Source organism: Lonchura striata, chromosome 1A (assembly GCF_050655825.1).
Source record: "Lonchura striata isolate lonStrDom1 chromosome 1A, ASM5065582v1, whole genome shotgun sequence".
Lineage (NCBI taxonomy): Eukaryota > Metazoa > Chordata > Aves > Passeriformes > Estrildidae > Lonchura > Lonchura striata.
In genome coordinates, this window is record NC_140741.1 from 65,269,023 (window position 1) to 65,284,506 (window position 15,484).

The 15,484-nt window shown below is 37.2% G+C and overlaps 1 protein-coding gene across 21 annotated transcripts in view; it reads right to left on the reverse strand.

Annotated features, from left to right (window-relative positions):
* MAGI2 (membrane associated guanylate kinase, WW and PDZ domain containing 2) overlaps positions 1-15,484 on the reverse strand; it is a 696,944-nt gene that overhangs the window by 476,126 nt on the left and 205,334 nt on the right. The window lies entirely within an intron of this gene.

Here is a 15,484-nt window from a genome sequence, read left to right on the forward strand (position 1 = left end):
AGCACCAAAAATTAGAAAATGTCAGTTTAGCAGTTTTAATTCATGTTCTTTCTTATTTCTATTATAATGAAATCTTTAATAATCCTGTCACACATTACTCTCCCCACAGCTTTGCCACTTCAATCAGCCTTGTGGAAAATATAACCTCTTACTTTTATTTACTGCAGAGAACCCTGTGCTCCCTTTGTCCACCTTCCCTGCTGCTCTCTGAACCCATGATCACTGTGCAGCCTCATCTCACACCTTCCTAGATCTTAGTCCTTATGCAGAAAACCAGCATGAATGAACTAAAAAAACCCCAAAAAACAAACCAAAAAAGCAAACCCCATCATAAAAAAACCACTGTCTCTTTCCAGGATCTCCTGTTCTATCCTTGCCTATGTGAACAGTGCTGGCCCAGGGTCTCACTGCTCTGCTTCTGTTTGCAGAAGTACAGGTGGGCTAAAATGGCCCCATCTAAATAATGTTTATGAAAATTTCATTTTTTCAAATTGCCCCTGATTGTGATCAGAGCACCTGAGTTTAGCTGTGAAGCTTGCACCAATTTTGCAAATAGGGAGGTCTTCAATTCCAGCTGCACTCGGGCATGCTATTGCTTATAAAAGTGCTTGAGCCACAACATGACATTTATTCTCAGAGGTAAAGGTCAAAGAAATAAATAAGGAGAAGTGACAGAAACGATCCTGGCAAAGGTGTCCCTTTCTAGGCAGCAATTATGACAATCTTCACCAAGCTGCAAAATTAGCTTGCAAAGTGAATTATTTCAGAAATGTAAAGTGAATGAAAACAGTTCTTTTAATTTAAACCTTAGGGTGAGCACTGGGCTTTGGGCTTTTTTTTTTTTTTTTTTTTTGTTTTTAAACTATGCAAATGGAAATAACAGTACATTATTTAGATAAAACAATAAAGCTGTGCCTGTTTTTCAGATTTGCAACCTTTTATAGTTCTATGATTAAACTTTTAGCTAATTTCTCTTGTAATTCAGTAGAACAAAGCAATTTACAAGTCTCTACAGAAAATGCTACAAAACTTTAATTATTTTGATATTTCAGGAATATATTTAGCTCAACATTGAACAAAGCTGGTTGTGCCAATCTACATCAGTAACATCCAGAGAGCTGTTAGCATTCAGTAATCATTTGGAAAAGAAACTTGATGTTTCCGGGCTATCATAACAAGGTTAAAGCCTGAAACTGTGCTAATTTCTAAAAATCCTCAACAGTAATGAAGTTATACTGATTGACATCAACAGAGATATTGTTGCTGGTTGCTGTTGCTGTTGTTGTGCTATTGCTCTTGTGTATTCAGACTACTGGAAACTCTTAATAATAACTTAAAATTCATTGTACAGAATAAGTTGCGGAGGAGGATGAGAAGAGTTCTTCCTGCAGATGTAATTCAGCTGTTACATCAGTAAGGCACAGCTTCTGACCCTCCCAAGTCCCCTGTTCCACCAAGCCTTTGTGAGCTTCAGACCCTGATCTTCCAAGGTGCTGTGTGTGGCCCCCAAGAACACATGGATCCCTTCACATCTGCAATCCATGCAGACATTGCACTGTCCCAGCATGCATGAATCCAACAACTGCACAACTCCAGGCAGTATCAACAGGGAACACCAAATACCATAATTAATATAACATTTTCATAGATTGAAGCACCAGGGGATGAATAGGAAATTCAGCCTTTTAAAAAGAAATAGAATTGTTAGGCACACTTTAGTTGTCATGCACTGAGTTTTCATTTGAATAATACAATTTTCAAGAAAAAACTTAAACAGATGAAACAGAAAGGAATATTAAGAAGTTAAGAAAGGGTTTATCTGACTGCCAACCATTTATCTTTGCATTAATGTGAAATAGGTTGCTTCCTCAAAACACCAAACTGCTCTAATTACAATTAGTTATATTTTCCTAGCATTACTCATCTGAAATATCTTACAGATCCTCAAGTGCTAGCCATGCACAATACATGATATCAGGAATCTCCCCAATCAAAGTATTATTGCAGCATTACTGGATACAGTGACATTTAGACAACCAAATCCTTGCCTCTGTGGACAGCCAGCGAGCTGAGATTCTCAGCAGAGTGGCACTGGTGCTGCAGAGAATGAACAGGGAAGTCATGCCCGTGTACTTCTGGCCATGAAATGAGAGCAAATTATCAATACTCATCTCTCCCCTGTGCTGCTGCAGAAATTATTGAGGAGCTGGAGGGGGAGGGGAAGGTGAGGGTGAACTCTTTACTGCTACTCTCTTCCACACTTCAGGGTGTGACTGCTTTCTTCTGCTCAAGCTTTGTACTGACACAGAAGTAGCATATAGCTCAGATTTAACAAAGCAGTGGGCCAGAATTCCAAATCTAATGACAGTGAGAAGAAAACTCTGACTCCTAATATTGTAAGTAATGCTAAATAGAACATGAAAAAAAAGCAACCCAGGAACAAAAGCAAAAATAAAAAAACCCAAACAAAATCCCAAACCATACCAAAACAGACAACCACAACATCAAAACCCAAACAACTAAACAAAAAACCAACCAAACAAATAAAAAACTCCACCCACACTTCCAAAACCACTTCAAAAAAAAAAAAATCTATGTGTGCTAAGACATATATTAAATATTGCTCTGCTATAATACTGCAGAAAAATATTTGCCAAGTTGCTGTGGTATTCTTCAACTTCCAGAAGTGAAAACTGGGCTATATCATTCAGAATCAGTTTTCCTATTTAAACCTGGAAGCACATGTCATTGGTAAATAAGCTTGGAAGTACACTTCTGTAGGAGATGGATGGAGTAGTGGAGATTAAAAAATAGGACATTTAACTACATAGTAAGTGAAGGTGAAGGGAAGGAAATCCCTTCCCACCAGCCCAGAGGGTCACTGTTTTCTATTCATTCCCATCTGTTTTTTCTGGCACAGACACAGCCAACACCTTGAAATGCTTAGGACTGTGCATTGTTAATGAGGACACTCCACACTGACCAGGGAAATTGGGCTCCCACATTTTCTCTGATGTCTCTTGGGGTGTGAAAGGAGAACTGGGATATGAAGGGAGACTACAGCACCGTATGGAGTACTGCATGCAGAGAGATTTCCCTGTCTGTCACATGCTGCAGGAGTGACAATATTGCCTGAACAGGGACAGTACACAACCATGGGAACAGAGCAGCTCTGCACAGTGAGGAACATACACGGTGTCAAACAAAAAAACAAACCTACACATTTTAAATATTCCTCTCTCTCACTAAAATCCCCCTTCTCGTCTCTTTCTGCACTGATGTGGCACTAAATTAGAAGCAGTTTCTGTGAAACCATTTAAAACACCTCTGCTGGACCACATAACAGGAAGATATTTTCTATCTTGTGCCATGACCTACACCAGGATGTAAGTGGAGTGGGAAAACACAGAGCCAGAGCACTACAGAGCCTCATGTGAATGACTTCTAGAATAATCATGCTGAGACTAGTTTCTGTAATTATTCACTGTTTTCTTATTTCTGTGTACTCTTACACCCTTATTAATCCTGTCCAGGAACGGGATGTGCTTTGTGCTTGAGTTTAATGGACCTGAGGACATTGATTTGTTCAAGCTTTAGCTTTGAAAGATCGTTAGTGTTGTGCAGATCACATCTTTATAGGTCCTACATGGAATCATATAATGAAATAAAATTAAGCTTCTATAAACCTCACTGTATTATCTGGGGAAGAGGTGCATTATTTTCTAAACTGCAGCAAGCCAAGGCCTGTAATAATTCAACAAAATTCAAGAGACAGAGAGAATGAAATTAATTCTCACTTCAACTCAGTGAAAATTCATGATGATATTTCACTGGAACAGTAAAAATTGTGCTCCAAGTAAGGACTGCTTCTCTGCACACTTCCTATGTAATTTTTCTTATGTTCTTACCTAGTGGGTTAAAGCCATCCCTCAAGTAACTTATGGTTTACTTTCACTGCTTAAGCCAAAATAAGGTGGTAGTGTTCTTCCTTCCCTTAAGATTGATCAGAACAGAAATGGGTAAATAGCAATCACACCAGAAAACGCTTCAAGAAATGACATGCAAAGCCTTTTCTTTTGAACTGCATGTATATTTTTAACTAGATTTAAGATGATCTTCAGTCTAAAACAATTATCTGGTTTCAGACTGAGTATTAACAAAAAGTTGTAGAAATTGTAAATTGAAACTGTAGAAATTTATCACACAAATATCACACAAATATTTATAAATTTAGCCTCTACAGCTATTTTTTGGGATTCCCTCCACCACCCAAATGGGTTCACAGATGTCTGCTGCATTGTCTGATACTGTGGCACGTATCAGAGACCTGTGAGGTGTCACTCCATGGGAGGTGCATCGTTTGGTCAGATCTTAGTGTCCCTCCAAATCCATTACTATCCTTTTAAAATTCTTAAAACTTCTGCCTGGTCTTTGGTTACAGTTTATGATCACAGAGTTTTCCAAAGCAGAGAAAAAACCTCCAGTTATTGCACTTAACATTGCAGTTTATGCCATAATGTGTCCTTAACAATGGCAACAATGGCAACAACGCTGTGATCCTCAGGAAGCTGCTGCCTGAGCCAGGAAAGCTCCTGTGAGAGCACAATCTGGCCTCTGGCCATAATGCTGTTAAACACACACCCCAGCAACCCTCCATGTCTCCAAACTCAGTAAAAATTACCATTAGAAGAGTGCAGTGACTAATGAGCTGACTCGTGTTTAACTTTGCATCAACCAGGACCCTTTTTGTGGCACTGCTTCCCATCATCTCATTCCCCAGTCTGCCTGTACATCCAAGGCTGCCCCATCCCTCATGCAGACTCTGTCACCTTCCCTTGTTGAACAAACCCTTCTTCTTTGCATTTCCATTTTCCTTTATGTTCATTTTCCAGCTTCCTTGTTTAGTAGGAGAGAACTTAAATTGGGAGCCTCTTCCTTTTTAAAAAATAAACCTTTAATCTTTATTCAGAATTCTCTTTTATGATGCTAATGGAAGATTATACAAGAACTAACATTTTCTCATGTTTATTATTGTTGCTGAAATCTCCCACGTTAAAGAAAGAGGGACAAAGAGAGACAATATAATTGCATCTTGCAGAAGCCTTCTCTTTTCTTTTCGACTTTTCTGCTTTTTCAGAATTTTAAAATGATTTAAATAGAATAGAAATTACTTAATAGAAACAGATTTTTCAAAACTTAGAACTTGGTTACCTTCCTCAACTGTGTAGGAAAAAATGCTCTTAGAAACACAGTGCCATGTGGACTTCTAATATTTTTTTTTTTTTAATGTAAAAACTAGTGGAAGCAAGATCATGACCGAATCCCTTAAATATTCTGGTTTTTTTCTACTTGATTTTTCAAGTTCAGACTGAAAAGTTCTGGTCCAGGACAGATATAACCCTGTATCTTACTCTGAAGATTCTGAAAATTAAAGCTCCCCGCAAAAACCTACCAGACACCCTGGAGCTGGGCAAAGCAAATAGAGGACAACAAGAAGAAAGGAGTAATTAGATGCTCTCTTTTTGTGAGGATAATGAAAGAAAGGATTTTCTCCAAAATTCATCACTTTCTTCCAGGACATTGCATTATAAAGCATAAAAACAGAATAACAACTATTCTCTGACAGTTTACAGTCCAGATTACTAAATTGTTTGTGGCTCCAAGTGCCATGTTTCTGAGTCAGTGCAATTTTAACTGTGTATTTAAATAATAGTTTCTTGGTGCCCAGCTCTTAATAGAAGTAGAGATGCATTTGCAGTGTAGATAAAAGTGACTAATGATCTCATGGCAAGTTTTGAAGCTTTACAGGAAATAATCACTTCTTTTGAAGTACACAAAGATAAACGAAAGATTAGATAATAAAATTACAGCTAGTCTCCTACATGATGCACAAGGGGGAATAATCTTTGGTAATTGATGGGGAACTTTACATTTCACATATTCCTTGAATGAAACCCGGGACAGTAGAATGACTCACTACTCAGCTGAACCTTTCACCATGTCCTCACATGACTCAGAAGAGAGAAAGAGAGAAATTTGAAACCAGCCTGATTTTTATCCTATTCTTGAGAAGGTAGCTGCTCTAGCTTATCTAGAGGACATAAACCTTGACGTTTATTTGGGAATATGACTTGCTTATTGTATGAACTAAGCATACAAAGGTCCATGCTCTAAGGGTTAGCTTTGGTTAAAGTCACCTTCTGGAATCTGTGACCTAGAGCCTGAAGTCATAAGCTCCCTTTCCCTGATCAGTTATGAGTTATGGGTTTTGGTGAGATTTCTGAGCAGGCAGTCAGCCAGGGCTTAGAAATATGGAACCAACCACGTGCAGAGGCTCAGAACCGCCCAGCATCTCCGTGAGAGTCAAAGCAGGACATCTTTAAGGGAACAAGAGAATCATTTTATAGATGCTGCTGCTACAAGGATATTCTATATAAAAGTGACTTCTACTTTTATGTAAGAAAGGAAATCTTGCCAAATCACCATTTTGAGTGCCTCAACAACATACAATTACCAATGAATTAAAGGTAATTAAATGACAGCCTGTTCCCTGGGTTCTAAGAGCTCTCCAAGGAGTCCAATGCAATGTGCATTTCCCAATCAAATGAAGCGTTCTGTGAAATGAATGAATCATAAGAGGGCAAAACTTTACTACAAGACTTCTGATACTTCCTGTGATCAGGAAGGGCTCCAAAGATTCTTCTGCAGTTTTTTCAAGAAGGGGTATAATTGTTTTGATTTGAAGCTTTAAGAAAAAAAAAGACATTTCTGAATTTCTCTGTATTAACAAATGCCAAATGAAATAACTGGTCAAGCATCTACTCATCTACTATGAGTTGAAGCATCTACTATGAGTTGAAGAAATCATAGCAGTACCAAGTTGAAAAAGAAAGATCAATAACCAGTCAAAATCAACAACAGGAATCAGAAATTACAGATGAGTTAAACTGAGTGCTGGTGTGCATTTTGTCACTAGCTAAAGGCCACTACAACACATGTAGAGACTGCACCTTCAGCAGCCTAGAGTGAATTTTGTGCTTTCAAACATATAACATGATCACCTATTTTTGTGAGCAATGTGAAAATACCTTAGCAACGTATAACAGGTATTAGTGATTAGTTTCAACAGAGACACATTGATAAAATTATAGCAGATGTAATTTATTGTGAAATTTAGTACTAAAATATCTGGTCTCTTAACTGAAAAGCACAGTGTTTTCTAGACCCTGTAATATATGTCCATGCAAGCTTTTAAAATTCAAAGACAAGAATTCAAAAGCTAAAATTAAAACACTGTTCTGCATTTAAATCCAGATCCCTGCTTTCATTTGAAATACAGAGGTCTGGAACCTCTGCATTATTCTAATTATTTTTTTCTAACCAAAATAGATTTCTGCCATCTCTATAGTAAGAAAGTTTCTCTATTCAGACTCAATGAAATAAAATTGACAGAATTATTTGAATAATCCATAATAGATTGATAGCTAGTCAAGAGGTTGATGTGTTAATAACAGTAATACATTAGAAAAAGCAAAATGCATTAGGTAGAATCAAGAAAGTTTTTACAAGCTGTCATGGGTCAAAACCAGGACAGTAGTATTCTCAGGATACAGGAAAATAAAAAGAAAAGGACTTGCAGAAAAGGAGTTTCCTCATAACAGTTTTTCAGCCAGTAAATTACAAATTATTCTCACCCCTATTGATGAAACCAAAGTTTTATTCAGTCTTCAGGTGTTACAGCACCTCTGTAATCTTCATTCTCTGATGTTTTTTCTTCTCAATGGGATTTAGTCTAGCCAGGGTAACTTTTAATCTAAAACATGGTGCCACTAGAGACACTTGTCCATTGACCTGGGCTTATTATGCACAGAAGGTTGAAATTCTTTTTTTTTGTAAGACACAGAAAATATGTAAAAAGGTGTGCCTTCTTCTCTACAGGAGGGAAAATCTTAAATCTTGAGAAAACATTTAAAGTTGTATAATCTCATGAATGTAGCTAGTAATCTTTTTGAATGAAGGGTGTGGTGGCACAGAGCATGGTGAACAAACTAACCAAGAAGGACCTGGGCTCCATCTGGTGTGAGGAGATTACTGAACTGCAGGTGCACTTCAGAGACATAAATGTGAGAAGTTGGTTGTTTGGTGAACTTGGCCAAGTACTTACCAATTCACATAAATTTCTCAGTAGACACCAGATGATCTATTCATGATCCATCATCACTATCACTGATTTGTTTTCGTTATGGTTGAAGAGAAAAGCCCCAGAACAGAAACAAAACAAAAGAAGCACATCCTCCCAAAACTGATATTGGACCTTTTTGTTCAATGATGCAAATACAGATTTAGTAGTTTAACTGGTCATTCAATTTAAAATATTGATTTTTTTTTACACAACTCTTTTTTTTTTGTTGATATGTTCTGAATTTCTAAGGACAGTTATTGGTGCTCTATGTTCACTGTTCAGTTGTTCTTCAGTTAAAAATCACCAAATAAAGATTATCCACTGTCTCTGACAGTTTATTGTCTCCAGACTGAGAGAAAACACAGATATTTAGAGTATCTCAGCTTACCTTAAGAAAAAAAAAAAAAACAATCTTTTACCTTTTTGACTGCAAATGGAGGCTAAACTTATCTAGAGGATATATTTTAAAATCTTTTAACATCAAAAGGCAATTTGGAAAGATCATGTAGAAAATAAAAAAATGCTTTAGAAATCATAGAAATGCTTACATTCAATGCCGCAAGTTTTGTTCATCATATTTGTAATTCTTAAATTTTTAAGATACTTTAGGTTTTTAAGGAGAAAGGTCAGTAGCATATCTAAGACCTTCAGGCTTGAAAAGCTACTGTCACAGGGAGATACAACCTCTACACAAACTTCCAGCTGCTTTAGGCTACTCAAGAACTATGACTTGTACTTGTGAAATAAGTTATTTGAGGCCTCTTCTATAATTTTCTATTGTTCTGCTGAGGGAAGGCAATACCCCAGGTTCATGCTACTGTCCTTCTAGTTTGCTGTTAGTAATCAATAAAATTAGGGCTATCATCAAAACTTACTTAAAAATGCCACTATCCTTTATCCTTTATCCATTTGGTATCACATGAATTACAGAACCCATTTTGCAACACTAGAGAGCCTCCCCAGAGTTTAAATAAACTCTTATTGATTCCTGGGGACAATCAGCAAAACTGTTGTGACTAAACTCTCATCTGGAGTTATGCATGTACTATAACACATATAAATAACTCCAGACAGATGTGATGAGCAACCCGAGATGCTCAGCATCAGTCTTTAAATCACATGCCAGGTAACATCAGTTAAGGAAGATATGTGACACACTTTTGTAGGAAAATGGCTTTAGAAAGATTGGGTTTGCAATTGCAGAGTATTTTCTCATCCTTTTTTTCACTGTTACAACTTTTAGTGACTTTAGTGGCATTGTATCGACTTTCCAATTGGCAGGATATCAGATTACCTGTTAGGAAAATAATTTATATTGGTACCGTTTTACAAAATAAAAATTACAGATTTCTGATTACTTGGTTTGCAAAATGGGAGAAAAGCATGGTATTTAAAAGAGCAGAAAGGAGGGAATAAAGGAGAGGGCAGAATGGAAGTAGGGGACAGAATTATCAGCCTCAGACGCTTGCAAATGTGATTTGGGTGCAAAAATCTCTGAGAACAGAACTGTTGTAACTGTAATTCCAATGAAATCACCCTAATGTCTTCATACAACCTTTATGGAACATTTAAGTTACAATATCAGAAGTAGTACACAAATACTTCTCTTCATTTTGTTACAACTTTTCTCACTTCCTACTACAGTTATACCACATCAAACACATTCCTTCTCCCCTTCCTCTTGAACTGTATTTATTTTCTTTGCGTACATGTTATTTTAAGGTGAGTATTTAGTCACTGAATACCTGAAAGCTGATGTCCCCAATATGTAGAACTGAGAAATTTCTGAGGAAAAAAGACAGGCATTATGTACATTTTCTCTCACATGACTAACAGACAGTATGGTATTTTCCATCGGTGGTGTTATTTGCAGATATAGTTTCGACATCTGTTTACCCTACATCTTAATTAAAATTTGGGTTCACCTTGATAAATAAATTTAAAAAAATGTTTTTTCCCTGGTTTTATTTTTATCTACTTCCTGCTGAAGGCAATGTGTCTGCAGCCCAAAGATGCTCTGAGCACAGGCAGTGCTCTGTACAAACTGATGGAGGAATCTGACTCCAACCTTTATTACCCTGCTCTGAAACAGACAAAAGGTCTCATAAAATAACGTGAAAAGTCAATACAAAGATGTATAAGCCAAACTCTTTTGACCAGGTGTTCCAAGTGCCCTCAGAAAAACAGGTCATTGCCCCATGTGCATTTTCAGTGGGTAATTAGGAATAGTGAATGCAGCAGTGGAAAAGAAAGCAAACTCGACAGCAACAGTTTAACCACCACCACCTCATGCAGGACAACTTAGGCATTGTTGGTGCTCTGTGATTTTTTTTCTCAGCTGTTCTTTTCCTCTTCTATTTAAGCTGTCTGTTGTTGGAAGCAGTGACAACTCTCTCATCTTCTGGTACGTGTGGCTGTGCTGCAAGCAGCACAGTGGGCCCCTCGTCTCACAAAATTACCTGAGTGTGCTTGAGATGGCAATGACTTCACTTAAAGTACACTTTGGAGATGTGCTCCATGAGATACACAACAAGAACATTTTTAAGAGCTCTGCACTGCTCTATTCTGAACCATCAAAGTCTAAGCAATAGCAAACACTGGAAGAATAATGTAGCCATTAAAGCTAGGTACTGTTATTTCCAGTGATGCAGACATTTCTTGGCAGTATGGTATGCTAAGCACAGGTTATTTTATCCTAGCAATAGCTCCATATGACGTCAAACTGGCAGCTCTTTCACTGACAATACCTCTTGAAAGATAATTTTGACATGAACAAACTTGTAAGAAAAATATACCATTGGCAAGTCTGTTTCACACATTTCCCTTTCAATTTTCTTGGGTACATACTTTTTAGAAGAAAATAAGTATTTTTTAAAAAAAATTTGAAAGGCTTCCTATTTGAAAGTTTGAAAGGCTTCATAGTAATCCAAATATGGATTAGTCAGGTATAGCTCACAACCTTATCCAGAGCAGCAGAACCATGCACAGAGAACTTCTGAGTTTGGGCTACCCTAAGCCAATACAGATTTATTGCCCACCTGAATTACGCAACTCTTTCCTCAGCTTGGAAATTAGAAGCCTCATATGAAAACCTAAGTATATAACATGGATTTAATTCAGTATTTACTAATTATTGTGACCAAAATAAGAGGTATTATACGAAATACAAATTATGATAACACCTATCATCTGGAGAGGAAAGTCTTACACACTCACAGAAGTTCTTTATTTCTGATTGCTACCCCTGAAGTAGATTATGAATGACTAAGGTTTGCCAATATATTACATTTCTCTGACAGAGGGAACGACCTTATTTGTTTTGCACTGTTTTGTAGATGGAGGTTTCTTCAGATCTGAAAGTGTGAATTTTCCTGCAGCTTCAAGTATAAGCATAGTTTATTGACTTTAGTGTCACTGAAATATAAGCAAATGGTTCTACTTTTACTATATATGATAAATTAAACCAACACCCAGGAAAAAAAATGTATCACTGCATGTACTCTTTCTTCTGTGAAGAGGACTAGACCACAAACATAAGCATGCTGTAAGATACAACATTTCAGCCGTACACAGACAACATTGCAGCATGTGGGTTAAACTTATATATAGACCAGACTATACTAAAATACAGTAGAACAAAACTATATTTGTAAATGATGCTTTTATTTACGTTGACTCAAGATTACCTAAATCTAAATATTCACAGAAGATAGAAAAAAATAAGTCACAGTGGAAGTGACTTATTAAGTGTTCATAGGCATTATATTTGCAGTGCAGTGTCAATTATATTCACCTAACACAGAGCACCCATGGCTTCAACTGGCAAGCTGCGAAAAAGGAGGATTTGTTATCACAATTTGGTATGTGGGAAACTGCTGCTCATAATGATTCCATTTCTTGCCCCTGGTCATTCACATACAATATAGGGCTCAGTTATAAACTTAATTATTTTTATATGCTGCTGATCAATGTTTTAAATAAAACATCCTTCCTCCAGTTTCTGGGCTAATGGTAGCACTACAATATCCAGTGCTGTAAGGCTGATCCACATACCCAGTCCTCTCTATTCTTACATCATTCCTTTTATTTTTCTAAACTGAAAGACTAGGAAGGAAACTTCCTCATTCCCATAATGTTTTTTAAAGCTATTTTCCCCCCATTTTCACTGTGAAGAAAGCATTTCTGGGCTGTGTTCTCCTGTGGTGCTGCAGGGTAGACCAACTCATTGAAGCTACTGTCAATCTGAAGTTATATCCCAGAGGATATCAATGAGCTTCTCTTCCAATTAATGGATGACTTTTTACTTTTATGAATCAGCTTGTCCTTGACTTTTTACATTGCTGTTAGATCACAATGTTTTCCACTATCATTTCACATTCCCTGTCTGGAAAGGGAGCATACAGAGATTCTATTTTCAACCACAGCTACCATTTTACCATCTCTTAAAGAAATGGAATTTGCAATTGCTGGAAAGGACATATCAAAGGAGACAGGTCTGACCATGAGTGTCCCTACTGAAACTCCTTTCTTGTGATTTACTCTCCTCAAAGCTTTATTCCTGAGATGACACAGAGCTTCACATCAGTGAAGACTGGAAAATGCTTGCCCACATGGCAACTGCAGTTTGCTGAGAGCACAGGATGCACCATGGTTAAGGTGTTGTCTCCCTATAGCATTGAGAGCCTTACATGTGTTTTGTGCCCATTCTCCAGATCCCTGGATTTGGATGGATAGTGTCAGACAGTGTTGACAGCTACCACATTTCACCCTGCCTACTTTTCTATATTGTAGGACAACCACAGAAGTGCTCCTAAATATCTTCAGGACTAAGTTCAGGATATGAAAAGTGCTAAAATTCTGCACACCAGGAAAAGGGGAAAAAATGCATGACATAGATTTCAGCTAGGTCTTCTCAACCTGGAAAATGAACTTTTCTTTCCCCAAAACTGCCTTGGTAACAGTGCAACTTGACTGCTGCAAATACAATTTTACATCCTACCCTGGGACATATCCATATCATTGCTGTTGTCAATGCAGGGAAAATCAATTTCATATGCACTGAGACCTGTGGCACTTATGGAAGGCAGCATTTGACTCTCAGGGTTACATGGTCATTTCTAATTTAGTAGAAAGGGGCACTACATTAGCAGAAATAGAGAAACATAAGGATCTCAAACCCAACCAATTCATCCCATTCCCAGGGGCTACAATTTCTGAGGGCAGAACTGACCCATAATCTCACATCATGTGATTCTGGCCCATCTGTTCTCTGGTGTACACAGGGATGTCACTTGTATAATAGACAATTCAAAGTCTTGTCTGGAGTCACAGAATGTTAAGGGATTGGAAGGGTCCTTAAAGACCACCTAGTCCCAAATTTCCCTACCATGGGCTGGGACAACTCCCACTAGAGCTGGTTGTTTAATGTCTTTTCCAGCCTGGCTTTAAACACTGCTAGGGTTGAGTCCAAGGCCCAACCTTATCTAGTTTTTAGTAAATACTGGTTCATTTGTCTAACTTGAGTTGACTTATCCTGATTTAAAAGAGGCATGGAATAGTCCTCTGCTTCCTGGTTTCCTAAGAGAATACTCATTCAATGCAAGTGAAAGATGACTGAGTCTGACCTGGAGGGCTGAGAAACCCATGGTCACATCCACTGCATTGTGGGGCTGGTGCTGCCAGTGTGAACAGAAAGCAAAGGACAGAAAAACACAAGGTCAAGGTATCTATAAACCTTCTAATGGTTTTACTGGAAATTATGCCTCTGTAATAGAGCCAAGATTGTAGATGCATTTTTAAAAGGAAAATGTTGCCACATATTTTTCAATTTTTTCCCCCTTCTTTTTGTGTTATAACCTTGTCACTTGAAATCAAGTCCACGCTGGCTGCAGCAGGGTTTCACCCTCTATTTTTCTACATAAGAATTTGACAAAAATGAGTGCTGCTTTTGCTGTGTTGGTACCTGTTGCAAGATTTGTAATAAGTTCATGGTTAGGTGCACACATAAGTGAACTTGAGGGCAGTGGTACAGTCAGTTAAACATTACCACTGCAGACTAAGAACAGTGGTAGGACAACTAAGCAGTACTCTTAGACTATGTACACAACTTAAAAATGAAATACAGCCCAGAGCAGAAAATGTTGAATACCAATGCCCTTGAAAGGTAAGTTTGTGATTCAAAAATTAGTTAAATTATATGAAAATAAGAGAACAGTTGAGAACATTTTCCCTGCTAGGCATGAATGCTGGGGACAGAGTAAAATTGTATTAAAAAAAGATTTTCACCACAATTATGATTTAGAGGAAATGTGACTTAAAAAACTGTGTGATGGTGTCCTTATTATTTGACTGAGTATGAAAAATCCTTTAGCTAACCAGATAGCATCCTGACTGCATTTGGTAATTTCTTTTTTTTAAAACATCCACTTTTAAAAAGGATTACTTTCACAGAATTTTCAAGAATATTTTGAAGAAAATATACCAATTAGGGGCTATAGAGGTTTGGGTTTTTTGTTTTTTTTTTTCTACTACTACTGAAAGGAGTTCTCCACTCTTCAAGAATATTTGCCAACTTACCTGTCAAATCAGCAGCTGCCATCTGCAACCCTATAGTAGATTTCAAAACATAGTTTTTACTTAGTCAAAAACACTCACTGTATAATACAATAAAGACCTAAGAATTTAACAATCTAAACTGACAGAATTTGGAGAAGTCACAGAAGATAGAAAAGGTTGTATTGTTTATAGATTCCAAATTGTAGTCTTTGTGGTTGTAGTGTTACATTCTGAATGACAAATTTGCTTCTGTGGGTACTGTATATTACTTGACACCACTTTATTATTGCCTTGAGTGAAAACAAAACAACCTCAAAATATACTCATTGTGCCCATATTGCTGACAGATAGTGTCTGTCATATACTTGTGTGCAATATTGTGTTTTCCTTCTTCTTTAACCTGGATGTGTGGCACTCATAAGCATGGACTGGGGTTATAATAAGAATATGCTCAGGCTAATGATGCTCCCAGACATCCTTGGAAGTGGGATTTAGTCTCAAAACTTTTTTGTACATGCATTTATACTTCAGCTGTGATGTTTCTCAGCATTTTTCAGGCAAACCCAATCCATCATAACTCTCACATAAATATAACATTTTTTGTTTTCTGCATACAGGTAATATTTTTTAAATGTTTTTCTCCACCTTCCTTTCTGATCAGCTACAAACGGAACATTAGAAATTAGGAATTTATATTTATTTTTTAGAAGGGTCTTTTCAAAGCTCCATTCTTTAATATTATGAAAG